The 8,546-nt window shown below is 48.1% G+C and overlaps 1 long non-coding RNA gene across 2 annotated transcripts; it reads right to left on the bottom strand.

Annotated features, from left to right (window-relative positions):
• Positions 1–1,422: 1,422 nt before the first annotated feature.
• Positions 1,423–8,238, bottom strand: LOC111724850. 2 transcript variants are annotated; one of them, XR_002773062.1, is made up of 3 exons: positions 8,058–8,238; positions 2,817–5,836; positions 1,423–2,155 (listed from the first exon to the last, which is right to left on the bottom strand). It is a non-coding gene; the product is annotated as an uncharacterized LOC111724850 (long non-coding RNA). The 2 variants fall into 2 exon arrangements; XR_002773063.1 differs by having other exon boundaries at positions 1,423–3,022; positions 3,093–5,836.
• Between the last annotated feature and the right edge of the window lie 308 nt (positions 8,239–8,546).

Here is an 8,546-nt window from a genome sequence, read left to right as displayed (position 1 = left end):
TGCAGGTGGCAGAAGGACATTGCTGCAAGAGAGTCGAGGACGATGGGGAGAATGGAGGATGGCAGGGCATGGGCTAAATCAGGGGACAAGGGGTGGGGAGGGCCGGGGACAGTCTGGTGAGCGGCTTGGAGGAGGAAGCCTGTGCCCATGGTCTGAACCTCTGCTGGAGACTGAAGCACATGAGGACAGATGGGGCAGGAGTACAATTTGAGAGGCTGATGGGGAGGAGCCCAGGCTCTGTCTAGGACAGGAAGGAAGGGTGGGGAGTGTCAGACCTGGGAACCAGAAGCAGAAACTGGAGCGTGTGCAGAATGTCCCCTTCTTGACCACACTGCTGTTCACCCCTCTCCCCCATGAGCCTCCCTTTCCTGTAGCAGGGTAGTGACTGTCCAGGAATTCATGCTGTGGCATCGCCACCACTCTTATGTTCTCATCCTGAGATTCCTTTGTTGAAGGGCAGCCCCCAGCATCTCAGAATGTCACGAGTTGGAGGTGTGGCCTCTACACAGGGGAAGCCAACTGACTGGTGTGCCTGCATCCTCCTCAGAGGGGAGCTCTGGACACACACGCTCCTCGGCATGGCATGGGGCCACCAGGAGTCCGGGGGAGGCCTTAGCAGGTTTTCCCTCCACTGTCAGAGCCACACTGGTCCCCCTTGGTCCCCAACTTCTAGTCCCCAGAACTACAGACACTGCATTTCCGTGTCTGGGCTGCCCACTCTGTGGGGTGGTGTCTGGGCAGCTGAGCTGACCACTGCAAACACGAGAGAGGACAAAAGCAGCTTGGGGAATGGCTCTGCGTGGCTTTCTGTTCTCTTGGGCCCAGTCCTAGGGGGCCACTGTGATCTCTGTCAGTAGGACAAGTTTTGGGGTATAAATGTTGGAGAAATGGAATTCTAGTAATTACAGAGAGATGCTTACTTTTTTCCGATGCAGCGATGGTTTGGGGGCAAGGCATGTCAGCACGGACATCCCAGTGCTTCTCGGGGTCCCCAAGGGCCGCCTTCTGGACTCAGCAGGGCGATTTTGCTCAAGGCAAGGAGGGAAAGGGCAACAATACTGGTCCTTTGTGGAGGTGGAGAAGCAGCCCCCAGTAGATGTGGTTTTCACTGCACTGGTCACACAGTTCTCTGTGCTCCTGCCCCTGGGCACCCTGCCGTCCTGAGCGAAGGCAGAGTAGGAGACTCCGGAGTAGGCTGAGACTCGCCAACACGGAGCCCACAGAGGCCAGCCTGGGGTGAGGTTCGTCCCTATGTTGTTTCCAACCGTGCCTGGACAGCGTGAGGGGGAGTGGCGTCTGCAGGGGAATCCAGGATTCTGCTGAGGCAGGAGGTGGCAAGGTGGACACTGCCAGGGAGCTGGGCAGGAACTGAGCTTACCTGGTGGGGGGCAGGGGTCAGGGTGGGAAGATATGGGAGGTGCTGGAGGGGGTGTGAAGGCGTCCCCAGAAGTGCTTCCTCTGACTGAGCCCAGCGAGGCCCCATGTACGGCAGTGTTTCCAGACTCCAGGGATCTCTCATCATCTGTGCAAAGCCCCGAGAGGCAGATGCTAAATTGTCCCCATTTACAGAAAGGCTCACTGAAGCAAGATGAGAAGGAAATTCCTAATTCCATGTTGAAAAGAGTAAAATTTGAATGTCCACACTGAAGTTCTGTTCTCGTTATTGGCCTGGGATCTCGAAGTCTGAAGCTGAGGCCCAGCCACAGCCAGTCTCCCAGCCTCGTCTGGGAGTTCACGGACTCTGAAAGACCTCCAGTCCTTCGGCAACTTTCTGGGTGGTCCAGGGAGAAAGGTCTTAAAGAACCACCTCCAATGCAAAGATCAGGCCAAGTAATTAAGAAAAGGAGGCAAATGTTGAAAATATAAGCTGGAGATTTCACAGTGAGGATAGGAAACCAGAATTCTACATCACCCCCATCCCCATCTCCCCTCCCCCCACCCAGCCTTGGGGTCCACCCCCAGCCCACGGCAGACCTTCCTGAAAATTTCCAGGATGCAAATGAAGGCCCAGGGTCGGTTTGGAACTTGTGCTTTAAAATGTTTGTTTACACCTGGAGTGGGAAACCACCTGCGTGGCCGCAGAGCTGACTTGTCATGGAGGCGTCCAGAGCATGCTCAGTCTCTCCAGCTCTCGTTCGGGGGGAATTTGTGGACCCTGCCACACAGACAAGAAATGCTTCTTCTAAAATGTCAAAAATACTGGTTAGAACAAGTGGATCCTCTTCCCCAGTGCGGAGATCGGTTTCCCCAGCTTGAGAATGACTCAGGGCATTTCCACTGGGAGCCGGACATCTCCTTCCTGGGAACACAGGGCCTGGCTGTGGGTCCGGTGTCTTCCCCGACACTCCCTGACTGAGAGGCTACTTTTGTAGCCCTGGGTGCCTGGCCTCATTAGGGATGGATGCTGCCACCTGGGACTTAAATATTTTTTTAATTTACTGAGTCCGTTCACCCTTGGCCGTCAAGAACATCTGACAAAATTTATCTCCTCCCTCAAGCAAAAAGAAGAAATCATACCAGATCTGTATAAAGGAAGCAAACAATCTTTTCTGTTGTGCTTAAAATGTCTCTGAATTAACTAACCCCCTCCCCCTCACTGGCCTGTTTTATGACCATTCTCTCATGAGCTAGAGTCTTGGTGGCTACTGGGCACAGCTGCTCCTCCTCCCTGGGGGCAGCACACATGGGTGCGTCCTGCAGGCTGTTTATATGAAGACCCAGCAGCCTCCAGGATAAAGGTTACAAGGATTCCTGGGGCTGTTGGAACAGATGATACAAACTAGGTGATGTAAAGCAACACAAATTTGTCCTCTCACAGCTTTGGAGGCCAGAAGTCCAAAGTCAGGGCGTCACCAGGGTGCGCGCCCTCTGACGGCCTGGGGGAGGGTCCTTTCTTCTCTCCCAGCTCCTGGTGGCTCCAGGCAGCTCTTGGTGTCATTGGTGGTGACTGCGTCACTCCAGTCTCCGCCTATCGTCATGGGGCTCTCTTGCTGTCCCTGTCTGTGTCTGAGTTTCTCTTTTCCTTTAAGCAAAGTGGGTGTTGGATCTGTGCCCACCCCCAGTGTACTGTGCCCTCACCCTAACTCCATCACCTCTGCAGAGACCCTCTTTCCAGTAAGGTCATGCTTGAAGGTTCCAGGCAGTGTGCATTTGGGGGCAGCATTCCCAGTGCACAGCACCTGCAAGGAAAGAATGGACGCTGAAAGTCACGAGGTCACCTCGTGCCGGAGGGGCCGGAGCTGCCGCAGTGAGCATGGGGACAAACGTGACTTCCAGCCCTCAGCCCAGGGCAGGTCCTGGTGCTGGTGGGCATCCTGCCGACTTCTTGGTTCCATTAATTGTGGAAAGGAAGCAAAGAGGCTGGCAGGGGATGAAGCCCCCAGATTGGGGGAGCCGTGGGCAGGTGGTTCTGATGGCACAGAACAGTGGAAGGCCTGCTGCCCTCTCCAGTGGACCTCCCAGGTGCTCTCTGAACACTCCTGTACCCCAGTGACTGGGTGGGCCCCACGGGCACTCCTGCTGGCTGGGTTTTCTTCTACCCTCCTGAGCCCCTCTGGATCGTGAGTGCTCCCAGACGTGTCCAGATTAGCGTCCAGGTATTTTAAAATGACCGTTTGAGATGTTAGAGAGGTGCCACCCATGTGAGTCATGCTGTAGTTGGTTAAAAAATAAAGAAGATTTAAAAAGTCAAACCTGTTTCTGCAAGGGTGCTGTGCAACAGGTGCCCGGCGTTGCCTGAGTCCCAGCTGACTCACACTTTCACTTTCTTCTTGCTGTTAAAATCATGTTCTCAAAAGGCAGCTCCTCTGAGGCCTCGAGCCTAGCCGCTGGCAGCGCTTACAGCCTGGGGTGTTTTAAGCTGAGTGCTAGAGCAGTTGTTAAACATTGGAAATTCAGCATCGTGTGTTTGGATGTCAGATCCCTTTCCATCCAATACCACATACAACAACAGTGTCTTTAATATTTATTTACTCAAGAATTTTTTCTTAATATTAACAATCGAGTGATTACAATATTATGGTTTCTGTAATTTTGCAGAGGCTTAGGGGTATAGCTCATTGTAGAGCATGTGACCGCAGATGATTATAAATTAAATGCAAGTAGTTATTATCATTGCTCTTCTTACTATTCCAATGGTAGGAAATCTGGTCCATTCTCACCTGCTACAGAAGAAAAGACAAGAGGGAAAACGTGGACAAATTGCACCTTTTTGGCAACTAGAGCGAGGAGCTTCAGGCCAGGGTGCCAGCTGTGTCTTCTTACGGGCTTTGTAACCACCTGTCCCACATTGTCTGAGACGGTCCTAATTTCAGATGTTCTGTCATTTTCATGAATGTAGTCAGGTGCCTTGGACTCTGAGTCTTCATTTTTATTGGATATCTTATCTAAGGATAAGACGGCACAGAGATGGGCTGAGCTTTTTGTTGCAAGCCTTGTGAATGAGTGTGGACAGGCCACAGCCAATCTCTGCAGCAACTCCAGGCCCGTCCCCACACAGGGCATCTGCGGAGCCACCTTCCTAGGTCAGAGATGAGTTTGCAGAAACACGTTTGGCAAACAGGGTACTACAGTGGTGAAAAAGTGAAGTGAAGAGAAAAAGACGTTCACTGGGCTGGAAGAACTCGGTGTGAAGGGCAGGCTGTACTTTCCCAGGTTGGGTGGAGCCACTGATAGAAATAGCTGTGTGAGGAATTCCTGAGTGAGAGAGAGCATTACAGAAGAGGACAAGTGTCCCCAAAGCGGCATGGTGCATGCACATGTCCCTGCATGGACACGTTTGAAATGTGTGTCTCCATTCAAGAAACTTTCAGGATGGAAAGTACAGGTTATTTTGGAAACACTAGAAAAATTGCATATTTCAGCTCAAGTTTTTGTTGGAGAGAAAGTCTATATGTAGCACTCAGATCACAGAGCTAGATGTGATACTGCCAGGAAAGGGTCAGCTGAAGAGCCCTGCTCTGGTGATGGAGGGCAGAGGGAGGGAGGTGGCTCTGCCTCCCAACCCCAGATGCACTTTCTGCACACATGCCAGTAAATCTGTCCAGGGGCCTCAGCCTGACCCTTGTTGAGCCAACCAGTGCTTCTCAAACTCCCACTTGCCCACAAGCAGCTTGCACAGACAGGGGGAGGCTCTCTCTCTACAGGAAAAGACCTTGACTTGGGAGGAGAACATTGCACTGGGAATATGCATCCCAGAGTGAACTATCTGCATATTTGGGGAGGCAAAAGGAAGACAAAGGCTTTTAAAGGAAAAAGAGGAGGATTACATAATTGTTTTGAAATAATTATCCTTGGCTATAAAGGTCAGTTACAAGGGTGGTGCCTGTCTGGGGCTGGATAGGCAGTTGCTGGGCAGAAGTCCTTGCAGAAGGATTTTTTGTGCAAGGTTGTGATGGCTTTTGTGCAAGGCTGTGGTTTTGTAGAGTCTCTCGTGATATTTTTGGTTATCAGACACAAGCATGAGCACCTCCGTTCACAGCCTTCCCGGCTCCGTTTTTCAGGGTTTTCTTACCATTAAGTGACTTGTGTTGGTTCTGACAACTTTCACATTTCCTCCTTTTGGTCAAGCTGTTTCTCCAAAAGCATCACTGATATGTCATCTTAGAGTTAGGTTTTGATGTCCCTCTGTCCCAGTTTTTGGTCTTGTCCCACTTTGGGGGCAACGAGTGGTGACTAGGAGTCAGTGCCAACACCCTCTTCCCATGCTTGAGAAGCCCAGGAGGTTTGGAGAGAGTCTCACTGGAGTCGGCCGCTCAGTTCAGTTCTGTCTGTTCTGTTGTCTTTTGCTATCATCTCAAATCGCTGGGCCAGCATTGTTCTGTTAGGAGTTACACTTCTGAAACAGTTTAACAAGTAACAGTTTAAAAAGGTAAAACACAAAACAAAATTATTAGTAATGTGACAATTCTGGCTTGCATGTGGTTCTGAGCCATGAACCTAGTCTTAAAGACAGCCACTTGAACAAATTAAATGACTGGAAGGAATTAGCGAGACCTATAGTAACTATAGGACCTAGTCCCTCCCTCTCCCCTTCTTTCCTTCTCATCTTTCTTTTCTTTCTTTCTTTCCTTTTTTGACAGAGTCTCACTTTGTTGCCCTTGGTAGAGTGCTGTGGCATCATAGCTCACAGCAACCTCAAACTCTAGGCCTCAAGTGATTTTCTTGTCTCAGCCTCCCAAATAGCTGGGACTATAGATGCCCACCACAACAACCGGCTATTTTTAGAGACAAGGTCTTTCTCTGGCTCAGGCTGGTCTCAAACTCATGAGCTCAGGCAATCCACTCGCCTCAGCCTCCCAGAGTGCTGGGATTACAGGTGTGAGCCACCGTGCCCGACCAGGACCTGTTTCCTTATTTTGTTTATATGGGTCTCAACTTTCCCAGAGGAATTGACCCAGGTAAGGCAGGAGCATTAGAAATAACACAGTTTGTTATTTAGCCAATAGTACCAAAGGATCTTTTAGATTATGTTTTGTTAAGTTACCAACAGATACTATAGATTGTGAAATTTAGATTACCCTTTATTATACGGTTATCCTGCCAAGTGAAAAAAGTACCATTAATGGGGGTACAACCCTCATTCTGATATGGAGCCTTGTTCTGCTGCCTTGGGTGAAGCTTCTATAGTGTGAAAACAGGAGCTTCTCCTGAGCCATAGTTTGGAGGCCTCTGTTTAGGACAGCAGTCACTTTGGGGAGCTTTTGTGTGGCCTACGCATCAGGCACGAGGCTTGTTCCTTAGAATTTATTTGGTTTCAGTTTGTAGGGCTGCAGGGACAGATCAGGGTTGTTTTTCCTTTTCTTTTTGTTGGAGAGTTATAGGTGAATATTGGAGTAAATGAGAAGAATTTATAGGGTCTGGTCCAGTCTTCAGACAGACAACGAGAAGGGGACAGCAGGGCTCAGGGTATACACGTCAACAACTTGTGCTTTATAGTTTCCTTTAGGAATACAACTTTTCCCTCTGCATTGATCACACGAATCTCTGATTTAAAACCTCCTGCGGCTAGGAAGCGAAACAAAGGCAGAATCTAGATCTGATAATCTCCAGGCCCCTGGACTTCACTTGCCATCAGGTGGAAGCTCCTGGGACCCGGCATTCTGTGCACGTTCAGGTGGAAGCTCCTGGGACCCGGCATTCTGTACACCTTCTTGAATGTAACGTTTCAGTCTTGGCCCTGTACTATAGCCAGTGTTTCCAGCTGTATACTGCTTAGAATCAGAGAGCAGACTTTCCCGGAACTTACACAGATTAAAACAAGAATGCTCATGAGTAGTTTCTGAATTTTGGACCAATTAAGTAAGGAGAAAATGTTTTGGCCTTTTGCAAAAAATATACTTCCCCAAATTGTTGTAGATGATTTTAGCTTCATGAGAGAAAATATCTTTAAATCTGGACAACAAAATAATTAAGAAAAGAGCCCAAAATGTGTTAAATAAGAGTCATCAGATGAGTAGGGAGAATGTTTCAAAACAGCTATTTATTTATTGGCTAAAAACTCCCTCACAGCCAGTGCCACGTGAGATGGTGCATTGTCGTGATGCAAGAGCCTTGAGTTGTTGGCAAAAAGTTTAGTTTGCTTTCATCTGTTTCACACAATATTATCTTACTTATCAAAAATTTGTGCAAAATTTTGTGAGCTATGATGCCACAGCCTTCTACCAAGGGTGACAAAGTAAGACTCTGTCTCAAAAAAAAAAAAAAATTATACAAAGATCGTTCTTCATTAAGCTGGGTTTATAGTTGTATGAACTTCACGTCAAACCCTGATATCTTAAAACATCTAGCAGAGATAGATATACCAATAAACCCAAGCACAATGTATGGCAACAATTCTGAGGACATTTTTATTTCTTACCAAAATGTACATAAGTCAGGGGAACTAAAAGGCATGTGGGTGAATTACTATCTATTTTATATGAACACTCATTTTTCCCCAAAGACTACACCGATTTTACAATGTAGATACAAAGCACGGACATGTCTAAACAGACAGAAGTAAAGACGTTACAGCTTTAGGTTAGAATTTAAGTCATGACATAGTAACACAGACTCACCAGTTTACAAAAGTCAGTTGGATTCTAACAGCGTTTCTGACAAACTGGGTCTGGTGGATTCCGCTCCCTTTGTCTGTCCTGGTGGGTCATCTAATGAAGGGTGTGGACCAGAAGGCTGGGTAAAGCAGTTTCCATGGTAGTCTGATTTAAAAAAAAAAACTCTCTCACCTCTTTTTTATTCTTCATTTAGTTTCAAATGAGTTTAAGGTTAAATTTTTAATGTTTACTTTAGCTAGGACTGGCTGCATTGCGTAAGAAAAACAAAGTTTCAAAGTAGCCTTGAATTAGTAACAAATCTGGTTTTTATTTGCTGTCTTTACTGCTTTATAGGCAAATGTAGGTGGGGAAGAATTTCAGCAATTTCTTCTTTGTATTCAGCTTTTTGGTTACGGCCCCTGCCTGACAGAACCCTGCATTGTCACGTTGAACCTCTGCCCTCAGGATTTTGACCCATTTAATCATATACCCGAAACTTCTACAACATTTATC

Source organism: Otolemur garnettii, unplaced genomic scaffold (assembly GCF_000181295.1).
Source record: "Otolemur garnettii isolate 467f Iridium unplaced genomic scaffold, OtoGar3 scaffold00027, whole genome shotgun sequence".
Taxonomy (NCBI): Eukaryota; Metazoa; Chordata; class Mammalia; order Primates; family Galagidae; genus Otolemur; species Otolemur garnettii.
The sequence above is the reverse complement of the archived record's forward strand: the minus strand, read 5'-3'. Positions and strand labels throughout refer to the sequence as shown.